The sequence below is a fragment of the Bidens hawaiensis genome, unplaced genomic scaffold (genome assembly GCF_021521415.1).
Source record: "Bidens hawaiensis isolate Kalapana, Puna unplaced genomic scaffold, B.hawaiensis_p1.1 tig00005460_1, whole genome shotgun sequence".
In the NCBI taxonomy this organism is placed as follows: Eukaryota; Viridiplantae; Streptophyta; class Magnoliopsida; order Asterales; family Asteraceae; genus Bidens; species Bidens hawaiensis.
The window spans coordinates 981,470-1,005,706 of NW_027491348.1; positions in this window are offsets into that span (position 1 = coordinate 981,470).

Genomic DNA, 24,237 nt, shown 5'->3' on the forward strand with positions numbered 1-24,237 from the left:
CCTACCAACACCGGTACCGTATATCCTAATAACCCCATATGTTCACCCGAGCCGCCGACCCTCACGTACGGACGGATCTGTACCTGAACCCATTCCTATTCCATTAAGGTAAATAAATAAATAAATAAATAGAATAAAATAATAATAATAACAATAAATTTGATAATAAATGAGCTGATAAAAAAATAATATATATAAATATATATGTGTATCTCTCACTCTCAAACATATGAGTTATACCACCTCTAGATCGAGAATCACCGATTTTAGTGAATCTAGAACGCCTGAGGACATTGACTGAGCAAGTGATAGAATTTCCCATAATAGTAATTGATAATATTTGAAGGTAACCCATGTGCGCGATTACCTTGAACCTTGCAACCCCCTATGTAATCTTTACATCCGTTAGATGCCTATACCCATGTATACTCGAATAGAATGATTACCCATACACAAAGAGGTGTTGGAATCATTGTAGCATAGTTGGTTGTTCGTTCGTAGGTGGTATACCGTGTATGCCGGATATACAAATGGACACGGATATTATAACTCCGTGGTACGTAATCGTTTGGTGCTCACGGTGAGCATGTATCGGTTATGCTGACATACAGAAGGATATTGAAATCAAGCATAGTAAACATTAATCTTTGTTGAGAAAGAACTATATGTCAGTTGGTGACAAGAGTATGAAAAATGTTTAAACGTTAACTGACGTCAGGTTAAGTCCATATGTTATTATATTTGTGGGACATATATACTAGATATACTAGTATGTGTAATATGTATGATAATACTTGGTGTGTATGTGTGCTTGCTGTTATAATTGAGCTGGTAACGAGTCATACGGTGAAATTAATATTGATCACTGCGTACGGGATGAGTACGGCAGAATGACATAAAGAGAGTAACTCCAATGATGGAGATTGATATGATTCAGTTGATTACTCAAAGATAGCAGATGATGATACCGAGTGTCGTATCACAGATCACTGCTAGTGTTGATGCAAATGTGATCGCAGACTTATAGATCGAGCAATCACATGATTATGAATATTTCAATTCTTAGTGTTATTACTAAGAGTGTTAATGTCCCACCGAATACTATTATGACTACAAGTATTAGTTATAAACTAAACATGAATAATAGTCGTAATGAATTAGATCCGGTATGAAGGATATGTTTGTTGTTTGTGTTAAGGGGATTATTAATAGTTTACTGATGGTAAAGGGAGGAATAGATTAGCGAGTGGAGAGAAAAGATCGAAATGGTTAAGGATATTGGTAAGAGTCTAGAACATTGTGTAGTGAAATATGCTACCGATATGTAGGTAGATTATGTTGTATCGTGATGGAACACGATGATACAAAATTATAGTTAGAAAATTATTGCTCAGATGATATGGTCAGGATTTAAAATTCTTGTGCTAGAGCCCTTTTATTCGAGTAATTAAACTCAGAGATTGGAAACTGAGCTATGAAAGATAGAAATGTTGTGTGCTGGTCACTTAGAACACGCTAATCGTTTGAAGGAATTGTCATGTCTGGTAACATGGCTAATTACTCCTGAAACTAAGCGAAGTGAACGCTATATTGGGGACTAACTCCATCGATAAGGAGTATAGTCAATCCTGTAAAATATACAACCTTTGGAAGGGTTGGGTCACAAGCCAGCATTGATATATTTGACTCTATGAAAAGCGGACTAGAAGGACGTTAGATGAGACGTCGAGTGTTAAAGAAGAGAAATGATAACGGTATAGTGCAAGGTAGTCTTTTGAATAAGTAGGTATGTCCTACAACCCAGAATTATACTAAGACTAGTTCTGGTGTGAAAACTCGAACCGCATGAAGGGTCCTTCCCTAAATGTGGAAGATATGGTTATCGGCAGAAAGAATAATGTCGAGTGATAGTAGGCCACAGGTGTGGTAAACATGGACGTAATGCCCCAATTGTAGAACCAATTGAAGCCAGGTGAACCTGCAACCCCAACCCATACGTGTACAACCACTCCGAACCCAACAACTTCAATAACAACCCACCCAAGGAAATCAAATTATGCCAAACAGTTGTACTTGCTATGAATGTGGCAATACAGAACATTTCAAGAGAAATTGCCCAAAGTTGAACCAAGGTGTCGTTAGAAGACGAACCTCATGACAAGCATCAACCTCTGATCAAGCAAGGAGCCGTGCTTTTGTGAGTAATTCGAATAAAGCACGTCATGATCCAAAGGTGGTATTAAGTACGTTGTAGTTTTAAATCAATGGGCTTCAGCGATATTTTTACGGTCGTCGATAGAAGTTAGTTCCTGCTAACCTCCTATCATTTGGAAAGATACCGATTAGTGAAACGATAGAACCCCATACGGTAGAATCGCTAACGGTAAATCCCTAATGGTTAACTAAATTGTTCGGAATTGTCCTATTACTCTGAACGATTAATCCTTTCCTCATTGACCTACGACCAGTAAAGTTAAGAAGTTTTGACGTAATAGTTAACATGGATTGGCTAACTCAACATGAAGCTGAAATCAAATATGAAAAGAAGATGATTAGAAGCTCTCCTTCGGACGATGAAGCGATTAGATACAGAGAAAAGTGTACGGTATTATGTTACCACTCTAATCTCATCTTGAGATGTTATAATATTTACGACAAGAAGACGTGGTGTACTTAACAAACGCGATTGCCAAAGTATTTAAAAAAGAAAACATATAGAAGATATCCTGATGGTAGGCGAATTTCCACAAGTTTTCCCAGAAGAACTTCCTGGATTACCGCCAACCAGACAGGTCGAGTTCAGAATCGATTTAATACCTCAAGCTGGCCCTGTTGCTAAAGCACCTTACCGACTTGCACCAACTGAAATGCAAGAATTATTGGATAAAGGTTTTATACGATCTAGTTGGTCACCATGGGGTGCACCAGTGATATTTGGGAAATGAAGGACGGAAGTGTTAGGATATGTACTGATTAGGGAGAATTGAATAAAGTGACGATCAAGAATAGGTATTCACTTCTTCGAAGTAAACGATCTGTTTAACCAACTGCAAAGGGAGATTTATTTTTAGAAAATTGATCTTAGATATAGTTATCACCAAATGAAAAATCCAAGAGGAGGACGTTGTAACAACAGCGTTTCGGACTCGTTACGGTCATTATGAATTCTTAGTTATGCCTTTCGGGCTAACAAATGCGCCAGCAGCATTCATGGAACTCATGAACCGAGTCTGTAAACTTTATTTTGACAAATTTGTCATAACATTCATTGATGATATTTTGATATATTCGCAACGTAAAGAAGAGCACGAACGACGGTTAAAGAAAATTGTGGAAGTGTTAAAGCAAGAGGAGTTGTACGCGAAGTTTTCAAAATGTGATTTTTAATAAAGAAGGCATAATCCCTTGGTCATGTTGTAAAGCAACAAGGACTTCACATAGACCCAAACAAGATAGAAACCATTAAAATTGTGCCAAGCGCCGATTTTAAGTCTCTCCGATGGAGACGATGGTTTTGTTGCGTATTGTGACGCATCGCGTAAAGGGTTAAGATGCGTGTTGACGCAGTATAATAAGGTTATAGCCTATGCTTCCCGACAGTTAAAAGTACACGAGAAAATTACACTACTCATGACTTAGAACTGGGAGCGGTTATCTTCGCACTTAAAATGTGGAGACATTATCTCTACGATACGAAGTGCACCATCTTCACCGATAATAAAAGTTTGCAGCACATATTCGATCAGAAAGAACTGAATATGAGGCAACGAAGATGGGTCGAGTTGTTAAGCGATTATGACTGTGACATCCGTTATCACCCCGGCAAGGCTAACGTCGTAGCCGATACTTTGAGTAGGAAAGGTCGGGTTAAGCCATTGCGAGTGCGAGCGCTAGGGATGATAGTCCAGCCGAACTTTTCGGATCTGATTCAAGTCGCTCAACGTGAGGCGTTGAAAGAGGAACAGCGAAAAGGAGGAACTTTACGGCAATGAGAAGAATTTTGAACAGCGCGTGGACGAAATTCTGTACTTCAAAAATCGGGTTTGGATCCCGACCCTCCATGACCTTCGTGAATTAATCATGGACAAAGCGCATAGATCGAAATATTCCATACATCCGGGATCGCAATAGACTATTGATGATACGAATATCTGAAAGGATTGTATTAATGGCCGAGTTTGGAGAAAGATATGGTTACGTATGTTGGTGAATATTTAAGTTATGCAAGAGATAAGGCTGCACGCCGAAAACCCTAGGGAACGCTACAACGACAGAAAAATTCGCCAATGATAGTGGGAATAAATTACAATGGGTTTCGGGACGCAAATTCCCAAGATATATCAATGGCATGAGGTAAATTGGGTAATCGCGGATCGATTAACCAATCCTCGCATTCCATCCCAATCCATGTCGATTACCACAATGAATTCTCGCCCAAATTCATGATGGTGAAATGGTATCTCGTCGTGGAGTACCATTTTCAATTATCTCAGATCGAAATAGTCATCCTACTTCCAATATTGGAAGGCGGGGAAGGAAGCATCGAGAGCTTGAAGCTTTCTATGGGTGAAGTAATTATCACCAATTTGTTAAATTGAAAATGGGCGTCAATCAAGCCATAAGATTTGAGTTGATTCGAGATACAACCAATCGGATTTATAATATTTAAGATAAGTTGAAAGCAGCGCGAGATTGGCAAAGGATTTATGCCAACTTTCAAAGGAAACCATTGTCACTGGAAAGAGGTGACAAGGCATTTTTAAGACATCACCTTAGAGAGGTGATATGAGGTTTGGAAAAACCGAAAATAGCTCCTTAATATATTGGACCTCATGAGACTATCTCCATGATTGGTCATTTAGTTTATCGATTAAAGTACTCCAGGGGCTAAGTACTATACATGATGTTTTGCCATGTATACGGATTGGAAAGTACCTAAGCGATGAGGCAACGAAAGTACTAGTAATGGAGGTACTCGTAGAAGTCATACTTGATATCATAAATAATTCCGTAGAGATAGTAGACGGGAAAACTAAACAGTTTGGACACACCAAGCTTTATTGATTAAGATTAAGTGGAATTCACAGCGAGGACTAGATTATACCTGGTAACGCGAGGGTGTATTCTGAAGGAAAAACCCCCACCTTTCCCTCGGAAAGGGATAGTGAGCGTGTAAAATTTCGAGGACGAAATTTCTTAACGGGGGGAAAATGTAACGATTCCGACGAAACCCGGTATACCCTAACCGGTAGATAATAATTACGTCATATTTAATGTCGGGTACATGAGTTACCAGAGTAATTATACGAGAATACATGGTTCACTGTATTGATTGTACGTGAATATATAATTCATCGTATTGAATATGCGATCAATCGATCGATAGTTATTGAAACCCGAACGAATCTAGGGTTCAATTATAGACGAGATATATGATATGTAGTGATTTTACGAAGCATTAATGCTTCGGGATAAGTAAAGTACGGCACAGAAAAAGAATTTCGATTTAATGTACGTCGGTACGTTAAACGAAACCTTTAATACCAAACCGAGCAAGAGATGATCGATCAAGCCGAAAAAGATGCGCGATAATTAATGATATGATGTTGTAAGTTAATAAATGTCATGGTTTAAGTTTTTAAAAATTTTAAATCGGTTTTATATAAATTTCATTTTTAAGCCAAAAAACGACCGTTTTAACCTCGTTTTAAGCCGAATTAAACATTTAACCGAAAAACGAACTGAACCAGATTATCCAAAACATTATCCGGATTACGAGAATCCAAATATGTGGCCTAAAATGAAGAGGTGGGTCCACCCCACCACCTAAGAGTGCCGATCGGTGTATAGGGGGGTTATACCCCATTTCATTTCTTTTTTTTACATCAAAACATTCAAGATCATCAATTCTCTCAACAATTTCATCCAAAAACCGAGAGTTCTAGCAAGAAAAACAAAGTAAAGAATCGAGTTAATCACGTTTCCATCTACGTTTTTTGGGTTGGTTTGCAAGAAAATGAGGTTTCTAAGATGAAAACCGATTCTTGCATGATCAAGTGATGTATACGGGTTATACAAAGGATCTTGGTTCAAGAAAGGAGTTAAACGGACCAAAAACGAATTTTTACGGTTAAATCTTTGTTTTTGAATCATAACCGAAACCATGAAAGAAATGGCTTGATCGTGAGTGTAACTTGCTTCGTATTGTGGTATGTTGGTTGTAGGTTCTGTATTTAGTGGTAGATAAGCCGGAAGACGAGTTTGTAGCTTGTAGTGGCGGAAAACGAAAGATATATTCGGTTATGTTCGGTTTTGGGATATTTGGACAGATTGTTATACGTGTAGAGTTAGGTCATGAAATTTTACAAGGATGTTCTAAACATGAAAATAAGAGTTCTGTGAATATTTGGTAATTTTTGGATAAAGGATGAATATTTGGTGAATTTAATGCTCGGTTTTGGCCAAAAATGGTGAAAAATAGTTAAATATCATGAAAAATTCTGGAAAATTGCAGATAAGCTTTTTATATCTTGTATAAGTCACACACAAAATTTTAGGTCAGTTGGAGAAGTCTAAGTAGGCTTTTCGGTTAAACGAGTTCTAGGGTTTTCTAGCTCGGTTTTAGTGAAAATGGCATGTAAAATGAGATTTTGGTTCTAGAAAAATTACAGGGGACTATGGGGATGGCAGGGGTCATCCAGGAAAAATTTGGGATTTTTCTAAGATCGTTTGGTATTTACGACATATTTAGTGTTTAAATGGTGTTTAAAAATAGATAAATAAATTTTAAATATAAAAATAAATTCTGAAAATATTTTTATAAATTTCCCCGCTGTCAAAATGTTATTTGCGCAAAATTTCAAGATCCGAGGTTAAACGGATAATTATTTGTGCTAATTATCAAACTTTTAAAGTTAAAACGCGTAAACCGGGGAAGTTCGCTTAAGCGAGCTGACTGGTGTATAAAAACCCTAAAAATGGACTATTTTCATATAAATGAGTTAAACAAGTAAAAATGAATCATCCGAAAATAATTCGGATGATTTGAGTAATTTTAACCTATTTTAACAGTTTCCGGTACGCCAAAGACGGAAACGGGTCCCGCGGCCAGTCGGGACGTCTAAGCCGAGCTATAATTTCACATCTTTAATTAAATTATCAGTCAACCACTATTTTCGAGTCGTGTGTGACCAAACTTATTTTTGAAACATAAAAACGGTTAACCGTGCTAGGCACGCAAAACGAGAAAAACGACTAATAGTAATTGTGACCATGGAACTCTAAACGATATCACAATCTGAGTCCGGAGAAGTATTTCGGGTACAGTACTGGGTTAACAGTGTCCCCAGAAGTACCAGTTGATACGGTTAAAAGATTATATAAACAATAAGTGTATAATAACGATCGTAGGGATCATATTACAGATTGGACGTGTTAATTGATAATGATTGTTGTTACCTGCTTGCATGTGCTAAGGTGAGTTTCACGAGCCCCTTTTTCTGAACTGTTTTCGAATATTTTCTCGGGGCGGAAGCATGTTTTTACTGAAATGTTTAAGTACATACTGAACGCATGGATTTGCGTGGATTTATATATATTTTATTGTACGGGAATCGTACGGAAATGTACTAAGATGGTAATTGTCTGAGTTGCTAACATTCTAAGGCCCCGGAACACGAGTGATTAACTGAAAGCCGGTAGAGTGTGGATAGTACTATTGGTTTGACAAACCCAACTGGTCCGGCATGGATTTGCTGATGTTTCCCAGCCAGTTGCACATGTCTATTTTGTTGTTATTTATTTTGCTATGTAATGTTAGACATAGCGGTTTGGGGCAGTTCCGTGGGCGGGGGATATGCCACGGGGTTGTGTGTGATAGTCAGAGGTTTCACTTGTGGGCTCAGCATAATTACATCGTAATTCTGGGTTAACATTGCCCCCGGAATGAGTACAGTACTGGGTTAACAGTGTCCCCAGATAATATTATATTTTGATATGGATTTATCATGGTTTACTCAAATTGTGAAACTCACCAACTATTCGTAGTTGACCCGTTTTCTCACATGCTTTTCAGGTACAACTAATATGAAGTGATTGCTTACGTGCTAAGTGCTTGATGTGTGTAAGATTTGCGTGCTGGATATTAGGATACATTATAATAAATAGAATTATGTATCGTATTGTATGATGTGTGTATCACCTAGACGGTAATGAAATACAAGATAATGTAATTTGAGGTATATTAATGTATTCAGTTTTTTTATAAACAATGTGGTTGATATCAGACGAGTCTGTCGCACCCCGTTTACGTTTCCGCTGCGGTTGCGGGGTGTTACACATCTACATGAAAGAAGTAGCGGCTAGACACGGAGTGCCTGTCTCAATCATATCCGATCGAGATCCCCGTTTCACTTCGCACTTTTGGAAGTCACTACAGAGCACACTAGGCACCCGCCTTGATATGAGCACAACATACCATCCTCAAACTGATGGACAAAGTGAACGCACCATTAAAACTTTGGAAGACATGTTGTGTGCATGCGTATTGGATTTCAGAAAGAGTTGGGAACCCCACTTGCCCCTAGTAGAGTTTTCGCATAATAACAGCTACCACGCCAGCATTAAAGCAGCGCCATTTGAAGCGTTATACGAACGAAGGTGTCGATTGCCTCTTTGCTGGTAAAGAATGGGTGATAGTTAAATCACTGGTTCCGAATTAGTACTTGAAACCTTAGAAAAGATTGTCCAAATCCGGAATCGCACGTCAGCAGCACGGGATCGCCAAAAGAGTTATGACGACAAGCGCCGAAAACCTCTGGAATTCCAAGTGAATGACAAGGTTTTACTGAAAGTCTCACATTGGAAAGGTGTAGTTCGTTTTGGGAAACGAAACAGACTCAATCCACGATACGTTGGCCCATTTCGAATAACCGAACGTATTGGCCCTGTAGCGTACCTATTGGATATACCAGCAGAACTTAGTGGCGTACATAATGTCTTTCATGAAACCAACCTGAAGAAATGACTTTCTGAAGAAACACTAGAAGTTCCATTGGGCGAATTACAAGTTGATGAACAGTTACGCTTCATCAAAGAATCAGTCGAAGTTTTGGATTGGGAAACCAAAACACTCAAACACAGCAAGATTCCTATCGTTAAAGTTCGTTGGAACTCGAGACGTGGACCAGAGTTCATGTGGGAATGCGTGGATCAAATGATGAAAAGTTTGTCCAAATCCGAAATCCAAGTGGATGACAAGGTTTGTCCAAATCCATAATCCAGAGGTCCCGAATTAGTACTTGAAACCTCAGAAAAGTTGTCCAAATCTGGAATCGCATGGCAGCAGCACGGGATCGCCAAAAGAGTTACGCCAACAAGCGCCGAAAACCTCTGGAATTCCAAGTGGATGACAAGGTTTTACTGAAAGTCTCACCTTGGAAAGGTGTAGTTCGTTTTGGGAAACGAAACAAACTCAATCTACGATACGCTGGCCCATTTCGAATAACCGAACGTATTGGCCCGGTAGCGTACAGATTGGATTTACCAGCAGAAATTAGTGGTGTCCATAATGTCATTCATGTATCCAACCTGAAGAAATGTCTTTCTGACTAAACACTAGCAGTTCCTTTGGGCGAATTACAAGTTGATGAACAGTTACGCTTCATCGAATAACCAGTCGAAGTCTTGGATTGGGAAACCAAAACACTCAAAAACAGCGAGATTCCAATCGTTAAAGTTCATTGGAACTTGAGACGTGGACCAGAGTTCACGTGAGAACTCGTGAATCAAATAATGAAAAAGTATCCTCACCTCTTCAAAGGGTTGACCAAGCATCGAAAACCGCAAAAGCCGACAAACTGTCAGAAAACACCGGAGGTATGAATTATATTTCGGGACGAAATTTCTTTCTATAGGGGGATGATGTGACAAACTGAAAATTTTTCCTTTTTCAGGCAGCCATCGCGAAGTGACATAAATTTTCGGGACGAAAATTCTTTCAAGATGGGAATGATGTTACACTCATCAATTTCTAACATTAACTCCGTTAATTCAAACTCAAGATCACACGAACTATGTCATTCCGATTAACGCATTTTTCATTGCATTTAATTAGAGTTTAAATGACACATGACAATCATTACACAAGTAGTCTTTCGGAGTTTCACCGAATCACACACGAGTCGACTCAAACCGTTGGTGAACAAACAATAAATATTTTAAACAAGTACTTGGTATAATGATGTGTTACATTTATATGTGTAAATTTGTGCTTGTACGTATAACATCATATTATGGATGTAATTGACTAGTTTATGCTAGAATTAAACTAAACTAGAAGTTTAGGGTGTGATGTGTAACTTGTAATATATTTGATTAATATATAAAAAACTTAATCAATAAATCCTAACCCTCCCTCTCCTCTCCCTCCCTCTTGCAAATGGCAGCCCCCCTGGATCGGCCAAAACTCACACACACACACATACAATACTCCTACAAGCTTGTTTGAAGGTTTAAGGTATTAACTAGGTAACTAAACACTCTCTTAACCATTTCCATTGATTAGTTTACATGATTACACATGATGATCATAAACCCTAAATGTTAAATATATTGATTATTGATGAGTTAGGGTTTTATGCATGGTTATTTGTTCATAGATTATTAGTTTGTTGAATTTTTGGTGAAAACTGATGCTAGACAGAATCATAATTTCATGTTAAAACGTCTGTAACTTGATGTTAATGATATGTTTTGAAGTGATTATTGATTATATGATGTAGTAGGTCGAGTCTAGTTTCTAACAAATCCGAGTTTGTAATTTTTGGACACGTGGAAGTCAATTTTTATTAATTTAAAAATCTGTTGCGCAAGTTTGATTCAGGAAGCCTTCTTATAGGCTGCTTTGTAAATAGTGTATCTCACAAACAACAATACCAATGGAGTTGATTCCACTTCTGGAAGTTAATAATTTGAGTTTGGAATCTAACCCAATTAACCTTGCATTAATTGGATTAACCACGTAACGGGAATAGTAAAAAACGTTTTGTTTCGCATGATAATGACTGTTGTGTGCTTACTGTGTTGTTTTGATTCTTGTGATAAAACCGTATGTAAGAATATTATAATAAAACTATTTTAGAAACCTAAGTCACTTGCTCTTCTGTGATGAATTTTGGTGATTTTATCTACATGTTATGTTTAGTGAAATAGATTAATCTTGAGGTATTAAAATATGTCTCGGTAACTTAGCTGCTGAATTCTTTAATTAAACATGAAAAGTGACTATTTTTTTTAGCTCAACTTAATATCATATTATTTTCTTTTTATTTCATAGAAACATCCAAATGATTTACAACGAAGTGGCAGATAGGCGGGCAACAAGCTGCGCCGCAACCCCCTTTGGATAGCAAACCCAATCCGACTAAAAACAAAGTGACTATTTGACCGATGTTTGCAATGTGTTTGACATATTTGCCCTTGTGGTAGATATTTTACTGATGATGCACCGTAGTAAAACTTAACATTATACTTGTTCACACCTATAACTTATCACCAACGTGTTTGTCGAGTCGCACTTGTTTCACAAACGTAACACGAACACATCTCATGCATAACTTTTATGTCTAGAGTCTAGAGACTCACTCGTAGTTCCAACACATAGAAATCTCATTTTTGTTTTTAGAGCACTAGTGAGGATTTCTTTAACACACGCTTGTCTCGGATTTTTGATACCTTCGCAAACAGTGAGTTTCACGGCCCCTTTTACTCTTTAACGTTTTTATTAGGGGGAGATAACATACTCCAACGCTTTAGATTTTGTTTATACTTTATATCACTTGTAAGGCTAAGTGGAAACAAACCAACTAAGTCCTTCTGAACAATCGAACCGGTTAATATTGGATAATAGCGAGTCACCTTTGAGTAGTACTACTAGGTTTGACAAACCCCAAATTAAACAACCGGTCAAAAACATTTATTAGGCGTACTCCTAAATTCATTACTCACCAGTCACCACTTTTCAACTCCCTCATTCGTTTCTCACCCCCAACTCTAAACTAGACTGTAGGTCGAGTGGGTGTAATTTTGGCTAACACATTACCATGATCGTGGTTGACATGGTGGCAAGGCAATCGTATAAACAGTCAGCTTCGGTGTCAAACACTTAGTAATACATGCTTGATAGGTTAGCTACCTATTGATAAATGTTGACATAACACTATCTGGTAACACTAAAACGCAACGCTTAAATTTACTTAAACCTGTGAACTCACCAACCCTGTGTTGACACTTTTAGTATGTTCCTTTAATTCTTCCTGTGTGACGCAACTATGTACTTTACAGTTTACGCTTCTGCAACTTTACTTAAGACTTGATGTCTTTGTTATTTTTAAAACATTAATTATGGTGTTTGATATAATGATTCCAATCCTGTTAGTTCATACCCTCTGATGGTAAAACTCCGTTAGTGGATTTTGAGGGTGTGACAGAAGTTCACTCGTAGCCTTGCACCAATGCTTAGTCCCTTCATACTCGTCAAACATACATTTCTTTTTTTTAACCCATGCATGTTCTTCCGCATTCATTTTTTTATGAACACCTTATACTTATAATTTCAAATCCTCAATTATTTTAAAATAGTTAATTAAAAAGTATTTAATTAAGTTGATGTTCTTCAAAAAGTCTTTAACTCAAACATATGGTTAATATTATTATTATTATTATTATTATTATTATTATTATTATTATTATTATTATTATTATTTCATTACTACTATTATGATCACTATTATTATTTTTACCACTATAATTCTTATTATATATAATATTTTTCAAGGTTAAAATGAAAACATTAAATAAAGTAAAATCGTTGTTTAAAATAAGTCCAAAGCCTTTGAGGCTATTATATTATCATCATAACAGTCTATCAAAACGAGTCATTTTTTAGTTAGCGATCCCCTTTAAAGTTTTCATAGGACGCTGTAACATCATGAAAATAACAGGTCAAAAATACCAAGTTCAAAAGATAAAGGACCAAAATTGACAAGTTATAAACTTAAAAATCATAAATGAAAAACATGTCACCAGGCCTAATCGTGATGCGCGATGACCTTAGAGAAAACATCATCTTGTATCGCGATGACGTGGTCGGACAGGGTGACCCGTGTCCTGCCACGTGCCACCACGTGGCATAAAGTCATGATAAGGTGACACGTGTCACCTGGTGGTATTATGTGTTCCCACGTGTCACCATGTGGCATCGCGTCCGCCACATGGCAGCCCTAATGGTGACTCACCATGCCTACATAGCGATACGCGATGGCATGATCAAAGGACCATCGCATATCGCGATGGGTTCCGGGAAAAGTCTATGAATAGCAACTTTGAGCATCTCATTTTTGACACCTTTTCCCACACACCTTACTCTCTCTAGAATATACTCCCTCTCTTTAAAAATCACCTCGATAAACGTGTACCGACCACCTCGTTTTTCGTAACCATAAAACCCTGACATTTTACCTCGTAATCGTGCCATTAAACCGACATTCTACCTCGAAATGCGTACCGACCTGAGACGAACCGACGACCTGCCTCGAAGAACGTGCTGACCCGAGACAACCCGCCTTGAAGTTCGTGCCGACGAGACTTGATGACCGACGTGCCTCGATTTGCGTGCCAAGGAGGTGTTGATCAAGATTCTCGATATACATGCAATCGTCGAAGTGTTGCCCGAGAGTCTAAAAAATAATAAGCCGAACAAGGTAAGCATAATGCCCGAATAAAATATTAATAAAATAATAAAGGCTTAGACCCTAGTTAAGGATATAGTCAATACCTCGAAAATATACAAAAGAAAATATAAATACAACTATTTGTTAAGGTTAAAGTGAAATTATTATTTAAATGATCTTAGACAATAACAAAAATAAAATAAAAGAAAAGAAAAGAAAAACAAATTAAAGAATTTTTATTAATAAATAAAGTTAAAAATGCTATTTAAAAGCATTTTACATAGATAAATGAATATCTATATATATATATATATTGTTTATATTATTAATATAAACTAAATAATGTGTATATATAAGTCTACGTTTTAGAAAACGTAGATTTTATAAAAGAAAACATGTCGGACTAAAGGTTTGAACGTAATATTAAAAAGTAAATGATTTGAACTATAGGTTCTAACATGATTAGAAAAAGAAATATAAAAATAAAGAAATAAATATAGATATGTTATTCTTTGTTATAAAGGTTATTCAATGATATATTATTCTTAAGTAATAAGAAAAGAAATGTATACGTTTCTTAATGAAGAAGAAATGTAAAGTTTAATAAAAAGGAAAGCAAGTTAAACTAAAGTTTTATCTTTTAAAAGAAAAGAAAAGTAAATTTGTTAAAAGAAAGAGTTTTAACTCGAAAAAGAAAAGAAAGAAATGATATTTTAAACTAAAGGTTTAAAATAAAGAAAAGATGTTTTGAACTAAAGGTTCATAAAGAAAATAAAATCGAGGTAAAGATTTTACAAAAGAGACTAGAGGTCTTAAGATGGATTGTATATCCGACTAACAAAAAAGTTATACTCGTACTATAGGTGCGAGATAACAAAGAAGAGGGAAACACCCTCGGACTGTGTATTGAAGTTGATCCAAAAGAAAAAGGGAACGACCCTCGGACAGTGTGTTGAAGCTGATCCAAATCGAAAAGGTGAATACGCCCCAAACTTTACAAACTTGTTTTAAAATGAGTCAAATGAATTAAAAAGATTTACATGGGGACTACGTGTCACTAAAACGTTATAAACAAAGGTATAAGCTTAGCCCTCACGCTGTAGTATATGTTTGTCTGGATCCTTACATATGTGGTATACGCGGTGGGCACACTGCACCAGACCTGGTCACAATTACGCTGTCCTGCGGGGAGCATGACCGTGTGTATACATACAGGCATATAACTATATCGAACGTTGTGGTGTTTGCTAAGGTATTTAGTGTAGAGACTGGAGTTTATAATAATTTTGTATAATATTTAACTATTCCTAAGCCAAGATGGGCCGACATAACTATGTTCAAGGGGTAATCAAGTAAAAGAAAATATTTTCGCGTTAGCGTATTCACCAGCATATCTCTGACGTATTTTTTAACATTTCAGGAAATTACAGTAGCAAGAAATTGGAGCCATTCATAAAGTGGATGTTCGCAAGGTAGCAATGGCTCATTGATTTATTTATTAAAATAATACACTACATTAAAAAAAATTTATAAATAAAAATACTCAGGTATTTATTTCTCCGAGAAGATTTCAAAACAAAGGAAATTATATTTTATTAATAATGTTTTCAAAGTATATAAATATTTTTTAATAAAAAGTCTTTCGCTAAAATAAACTCTGATATATTTACAAAACCGTTGCCAACTGTTGGTCACACGCCTAGGCCCTAAGTCGAGGTGTGACAGGTTGTATCAGAGTCATCGATCTTAGCAAATTAGGTATTCAGTTATACCTAGGCTTTGATAATGTGATAGATAGAAATTTTTATTATAATATTTTATAACTTTAGCAAAAATTTAAATATTTAGATTAATAATATCAAAATTTAAATGATATATATATATATGTATATATATGTATATATGTATATATATATAAAGAACTAAGAAAAGAAATAACAAGTACAGATAAGATAGGAAAATCTTTACACCTAATATATTATATGAAAATAGTCAACTATGGTCTGACTAAAAGAACAGGACAACTTCCGACACAAAAGGAAGAATAAAAATATGAATTTAGCTTAACCCCAGAATTTACTATATGAATAGAAAAAGGGTTAAAGCAAGCAAAAACAAAGGTAAATGTTTGAAAACATCAAATTAAAAATGTTTGAAAAATAGCAAACAAAATCAAAGGAAAAATAAATCAATTAGTAGATATAAAGAAATAAAGATCCTCATACATGATGAATGAATGAACATGGGTTATAAATTATATATGAAATAAGATGATACATTCGTCCAATTGGTAACAATAAACCATTTCATAGTAGAAAATCTTGCGTAGTTCAAAATATGTTTTGATTTTCATAATTAAACATATCTATGAATTATTGTAGAAAGAAGAAAATATAAAAAGAAAATTTTCCAAAGAAGTAAGAGGAACGTAAAAATAAAGATATGAAGACCCACATTCATGATGAATAAGTAAAAGGAATTATAAAGAATAAAACCAATTGATTATTCAATTGGTAGCAATAGGATTTTCTAAAACCAATTCGTAATAGAAAATCTTGCACAATACAAGATAGCATTTGATTTCCTTAAGTATTAAACCTATCTATGGATTATTGTAGTATGTCAAGAGAAGAAAATATAAAAGGAAACTCTTCCAAAGAAGTTAGAAGTAAGAGAAACGAAGAAATGAATGACCAATTTAGAGACGAGGTTCGAGAGATGATTAATGAAGTTGTAGCTCCAGTAGTGAAGATGGTCAATAACCCTAGAAAATTAGAATCAAGAAAAAGGACTCAAAGCGAGCCTAATTCTTCAAAAGAAAGTTGTAACCAATTTAATCATGAGGACGACGTAAAGAATAAGAATAATAAGAAACCCAAATTGCATCCGGAATATTTTTTATGAGAATTTCAAAGCCAATAAACCTAAGAAGTTCCATGGAAATGAAGATACCATATCTACCTTGAAATGACTTAAAGAACAAGTGTCAATCTTGAGCAATATTGCTTGCACAAATGAAAAAGCCATTTGGTATTCTTCACGAATGTTAAAAGATAGAGCTTTAAAATGGTGGAGTATATTAATTCAAGTTAAAGGAAATGAAGTAATGTACAATTTAAGTTGATAAGAATTTCAAGATATTATTTTACAGAAATTTTGCCCAATTAACAAAATAAAACAAGATCAAATCCTGCCATGGGACCAGATGGTCGTTAATAACAATCACAAGGAATACAATGCTAAATTCTTGGAATATTGTCAAGTAACTCCACAATTAGATAAAATGGAGTACGACAAAATGATAAAATACATATATGGGCTATCAAATGAGACAAGAAGGGTAGTAAAATTTCATATACCATAAACAACCTCCGAAGCTATGATGGTAGCCAAATGTGTAATAAAAGTGGAGAAAAAAGAGATTAACAAAACAGAAGAAGTGAAGAAAAGCAAGGAAGAAAATTGATCTCCTAAATTCACAGGACCCATAAGTGAAAACTATGAAAAAGGCATCATGGAAAATGTAAAAAGCTAATCAAAATAGTCATGTACTTTCTGTAAGAGAAAAGGTCACTCAGAGAATGACTGTAGAAGGAAAGCGGCTACGTGTTTCATATGCGGGGAAAAAGGAAGAACGAATGTACAAAAAATAAAAAAAGTAAGAGCAAAACTAAATAGAATAACGTTGAAACACTCACGATGAATGCATGAAGAAATATCAAAACAATCAAACCAAAACAAGAGTAAGTAAAAGGAATGTGAACTCTTGTAAATAACTATTAGTCTAGTTAACTCTTGTAACACATTTACAAACTCGTTTTAAACGAGAGATTTTTGGGTATTTAAGTCCCTAATATATAAAGAAAATATTAGCATATAAATCGTGTCTGTACACAAGAATGCTATTATTTATTCAAGTTTAGAAATTTTTAAGAACAACATCTATCATGAATAGAAAATTGAATATAAAGAAAAGAATTGATTAAATTAGACATAAAAATATCAATCTTTAAAGAAGATAGAAACTAAGAAAGAATCGAAAGAATGATGGATGGTAAGAAACTATCAAAATCATGAAGGATAGGATGTCATGAAGAGTTCTGCAAAAGAGATTTGATATATTAAATCCGAGAAACATCTAGTTAACATTAGTAAATATTTAGAATAATGAAGGTAAGGTAAATAATTAAACACAATTGGCCACTGTGTTTAGCGATTTACAATTACTTATGACATTCTAAAATATCAACTTATTATATCATCCATGGATATAGAACGAACATATGAGATATACTACACTAGGAAGCATTAGTAAAAAGTCAAACAAGATAACTATAGAAGAAGGCTATCTGTTCCTTATTAACCCAAGGAAATGCATTTACAAAGAAGATTGAATAATTATATAGTGGATGTAAAACAAGATGGTATAGCATTAGAACATGTACTTAAGATAGTATATTCAAATATATGCTAAAGATAAAACCATTAAGTCTGAAGATTTTATTTCCAAAAACGAAAGAATGAGAAGACCTAGAGAATTAGAACATTGGAGTTATAGAAATTTAAAACCCTAAGTAAACATAAACAAAGCGAAACCAAGAAACTGCAAGACTAAGAAACCAACAAAAATCAAATCTCCATAGAGAGATGTTATGGCACAATCGATATGTTAAAGTCAAGGGAGATAATGATATTCTTACACTCGGAAACTGAAATTGGATACAAATAATAGGAAAACTACGTAAGACGATAATGAACAAAGCTCATAAGTACAAGATGCACTTAGAAAGTGATGAAACATACCAAACCTTGGATCGAATTATTAATAAAGGAACATGAAAAAGATATCACTTCATATGTAATGAAAGATCAAATTCATTTACGATTCAAAACCGAGCACAAGAAACCTTTGGATTACTTTAAACAACCTAAACTCCCCATGTAGAAATGGTTAATGATAACCATGAAATGTATTACGTAGCTTCCCAATAATTCATGCCAATACGATGCAAGATGGGCTATTGCTGATTGACTAACAAAGTTTACCCATCTTTTCCCCAACTAACATTCCGTACTCGATGGATAGATTAGCATGAAATTATGTGAACAACGTCGTGTCCCTACACGGTTTGCCACAATTCAAAATCTCCAATCAAGACAGTCGAATTACATCCCATTTTGGGACACTTCCCAACAAACAAATGTTAGGAACTCGATTAAACTTTAGCATTGCCTATCATCCCCAAAATGACGGGCAGAGTGAAAAGAACGATTCAAACGCTCGAGGTTATGCTCCACACATATGCGATAGACTTAGGTAAAAGTAAGGATAATCATTTTACCCTAATATAATTCTCGAGTAATAATAACTATCACAAACATTTGAGCCACACCTAATGAGAAGTTATGCGAACATAAATGCCAAATATCTGTGTACTGGTCTGAAACGAGGGATAACCGAATTCTAGACCCCAAGTAGTCCACAAAACGATGAATAAAGTATTACAAATATCTGAACGACTGATGTGGTCTCAATTATATATAAATTCAATAAACGTTTCTCACACTTTTAAGTTGTTTTGAACCATGTTTTTATTGAATATTATTCCTAACGGGTTCATATTTAAATATTAAAGGTTTAAAGAAACAACGAGCTAAACAATGTATTAAACTAAATTTGACTTTACACAACGAATTATAATTTTAATATAGTTCTTTTGTTATATAAAAAAAGTAAATATTAATTAAATGTGATAGGTACACTTTAATTAATGGGTGGACTCTAATTATGTTTGAAATTGTCAGATAGGAGCACGTGAGCAGTATTCCTTTGCAACAAGTATAAATTCAAATATAATGTTTGTGAGTGGTGACATGGAATTAGCACACAAGAGATAAATCAATTAAATTGAAGTTAAACTGGCTTGTGTATTATTGGGCCGAAATTTATATGAGTAATAATTTACAAGGCCTAAAAGATCAAGAGGGTTGGTTTAGCATATTATATAAGGACATGATGGCCAAAATTTCTGGGGGCTGATTGGAAAAGAAGGTCACGAACGCAAGTCAGGGGGGTTGCCCCTATTCGATCAAGAGGGGGTTGGTCAGATAAGTGAAGCCAGAAACAGTATTGAATTAAAGAAGAAAGCAAGCTACTTGGCAAGTTACTCAATTATTTTACCCCTTTTGTCATGAACCATAATATATATTATATCTTTGTTTCATCAATTATTATGATTGGCTAAACTTTTATACTACCTAGGTTTGGATGAATACTTGTTAGACTTGCTTTATTTTCGGTTTTGGATTATTTATTGGTTGGTTCATGTTTTGGTAAAGTTTTTATTGTGTTTGGTTGTGATGCACATGCGTATCTGGTATTAATTTATTGTTCCATATGCGTCTTTGTGAATGTCTTTCATGTATGGATGCATATTAGGTTGTTTACTGTGTGTTTACAACTAGTTTATGGTATATAGTTAACGTATTCCATAGGAGCGATAATTGAGAGTTTAGAGATACCTTATATTCTGTCATTTGAGAGACCGGGAGGTAATTAAGTGTCGTCTCTTTTTGTTTTTTGTGGGCTTGGGTAGTGATTGCACGGGTGTGAGTTACCCTAGATTTCTTTAGATTCTTACAGATCCGAGTTTTAACTGAATTAAATAAAAATACCCCTTTACGCCTTAGGTTGTTTTGTGATTAGAGAGACCGGGAGGTGATTTAATCTTTGGGTACTTTAGCATATTTAGGTAATGTGAGACCGGGAGGTGATCCGAACCATTTAACCGTTGAGCTTTACATGATATTTAGGGTTCTTAGGTATTGTTGGTGAGACCGGGAGGTGATCTTGCATACTGTAGTTATTCCTTAAGTTTCATATTTTTAGAATACGGTACCAATCATAAATCCAATTATGAGAGTTTACGAGTTAACTAATAGGATTCCTTGCCAAGGCAGTTGTTCCCCTTATTTGAGTTCTAAACCGATTTGTTCGTGTCTAGTTTCCGTTTAAGTATTATTTTATTAATATTTAATAATAAAAAAGACAAAAATCAATAAAATCAATTAATTAAGTTTAGTTAAGTTAGAGTCTAGTTTACGCGTTGCTAGTGTCCTGTGGGTTCGATATCCGGACTTCATTTGGCTTTACTACAGTTGATAGGTACACTTGCCTGTCTAGTGATCTAGCATTAGGAGAGTCTAGATTTATAAATTTAAAACTAGAGTGTCTAAGTTAGGTTAGGTTTTTATAGACCGCGTTTTGCACATCAAGTTTTTGGCGCCGTTGCCGGGGATACTTAGGCGATAGCGAAACTAGCGTTGATTGAACTTAATTGATTAATTGGTCTTTTTGTGGCCTAAGTTGTGGTGCGTCTTGTGAGTTTGTGTCTTAGATTTAGCGTGTCTAATCGTGTTTAGGATAATTTAGTTTGTGTTTTATTTTATCGAGTCTAATTAATATATTTAATAGATCGAGTCAGTTTAGGAGTATTTTATATAGAAGATGTTGGAAAGAGATGATGTTGGAAGGAGCCAAACAAGAGGAACGTGAATGATTCCAAAAGATTAAAGAATTGGAAGTCAGGCTTGATAAGTTGATCGATAGAGAAAGACTCCATAGGATAGAGGAACTCAAAGCTAGGTTAGAAGAGATAAGTTCTAGAATTAAAACAGAGAGTTTTTCTAAGAAAGAGCAGGAAGTCGTCTATGAAACAGATGATGAATTCTGGAATAATGATGATGAGGGCTTGATAGAAGAGATGGAGCTACCTGATTACATAGATCTGAGCGAAGATGCCGTTGTGGAGCCACTTGACCAGATGGAAGATGACGAAGAGGAGGAGCATGTACCATCTTAGAAGGATGAGTTTGGTGATGAATTGGTGGGTTTACCAGTTTTTGACGAACATGCAGAATTTGACCCTGTTGGCGATCTTATATATTTAGAAACACTAATCATTGGGAAGCCAACAATGAAGATCAAAACGTCACCGGAAAAAGAAAAAGAAAAGGAAGTGTCAAAGGAGGAGGATCATAATATGGTGGTAGTTGAGTCGCCACATAATGTGAAGGTTAGCACGTCTGTGGAGGAACTAGATAGTGGATCGCCACCAAAATCGACAAAGCCACAGAAGAGGGTGAGAAAATGCTTGGATCATCACATTTTGAGGGTTCAGAAATGGAACATTAAGAGTTATAGGGCAACACTGAAATGTAAGAATAACCATTTTCCTCATTATATGTCACGTATTAGGTTTGGTCCAGGTAAGTTTAAGTATTGGTGGTCCGACTCGTTTGAATGTTTTAAAATGCTCTTTAGTTTCACTATGTGTTATCTGATTAAATATGTTGGACGGGTGGAATTAAATGGGTTGGACGAGGGTTGGATAAAAGAAAAGCCTCCTGATTGAGATTTCGGGAGCGAGTCTGGCTGAAGACTCTTCTGTACACTTAGCGCTTCCCGGGAGGCAACCCGGGCGTATGTTTTTTTTTTTACTTTAATTTTTATTTTTATTTTTGTTTTTGGGCTTCTTGCTTTCTTGTGCTGGCTGTTTCTTGGTTTGCTTTCAGGTTGCTTCAGAGATGCTATTGGATGATTGATGATGCATGGTTTGATTCAAGTGTGGGGAGGCTAATTGCTTATTGATTGCCGCTTTCGTTCTTAAGTGACAGTTTGGAAGAGAGCATTGGAGTATGAGGCTTTCGTTCGACTTGGAGGGCATGGGACGCGACTCGCGAGGCAATATCGTCATATTTACTAGGGGAGTCTGTTCCACTTTACTTATATTAGAATGTGCTTTAATTTTTTGTCTTTTTCCTGTCTCATTGAGGACAATGTGATATTTAAGTGTGGGGATGGGAAACAGACGTTTTTATATTAAAAAAAATTCAAAAATAAAAAAAATAATATTAATAAAAAGTTTAAAAAAATAATCAAATAGTAACAAAAAAAAATAAAAAAAAATGTCCCGAAATTTTAACGAAATTTTTTGCAAATAATGGAAAATGATAGAAAAATTTGAGATTGGTTTTTAAAACTACTATTATATATGAGATTAAATAAAAGATAACGCACTAAGCTTGGGATATGTCGGTAGGCCCAACTAGCTTTGATAGTCCTCTTTAGTAGTTTTTATATATTTATAATAATTTGAAAAACGGTGAAACCGAATTTCGATGCTTAGGGAGGATTACCATAATCTAAAAACTTTGAGATGGTAAGACATAGATGCACTCAAACCAGCACACCACCACATGTCCATCTTTTTACGAGCTTAGAAATAGTTATATACTTTAGGGTGATATAAAAAAAAGAAAAAAAGATGAAAAAAAAAAAACAAAAGAGAAAAAAATGAAAAAAGAAAAGAAGTATGTTTTGAAAGTGCATTATGAAAAGTTTGTACGAAAAGCAAATGACCATGAGAAATTTATGTAATGAAAAATGCCAAAAAGCATTCTCAAAAATAGAAAAAGAGGCCAAAGTGCATATACTAGACGGGACTTAGAGTTTACGTGTTACCAAGGGGATAGTGACTCTGATGATACACTATTGGGGCTCGAAGGTTCTTAGTCAATAAATATTTTTTAGGGAATATATAGGACAAAGTCCAATAATATTTAGGGTATTCTCGTACGGCCTCTACATGACCATTCATCCATCAAATTTCACTGAGTGCATCTGTTTAGTACCATCAACTAGTCCTTGGCTTATGGTGATTTGTCAAACCAGTTTGTTTTTACTCTAGTTTTTCTAGCTCTCTTTGTCTGAGATGGGGTAGGGGTAGCCGTGGTTTTTGAACTTAAAACGCGTAATTCAATTGGGGGCTTGATAGGCTGGTGGTTGGGTTTAAGTGGACAACAATATTGGCAATCGCGCGTTTATCTATGCTTAAAAGATAGCCTATATGTTTTGAAGATCAATTTTCGAATTCTGATTCCATTTCAAATATATTTTTTAGGGAAGAAAAATGTTTAAGTGTGGGGATATTTGATGTGGTCTCAATTATATATAAATTCAATAAACGTTTCTCACACTTTTAAGTTGTTTTGAACCATGTTTTTATTGAATATTATTCCTAATGGTGTTGGAACTTATGTTTTAGACCGATGCATCGAATTAATTTGTGGGTGAAAAATATATTATTTGGTCTCAACCAAGGGTGGATGGCTTGAAGACCAAGTCATGCTAGACTAGTATAAATAGTTATTTTTATTCATTTGTCTAGTATGAGTGTTTTGTATTGTGTATGTGTGAGAATTAGGGTTTATCCCTTTTTGAGAGAATCTCCTCCTCCAGGATGAGCTCTCCTGCAAGCGGCTGAGATATTTCTTAATTGATTGTATGTATGTATGAGTTTTTCATCTTAATGAGAATCATTCGGCTAATATTTCATACTACCATTTCTATCTTATTTGTGTTTTTGATTGAAATTGTTCATCATATTATTGATTTTTAATCAAATCAGGCTCTCTCCCAATACACCTCATTTGTCTAAACATCTTT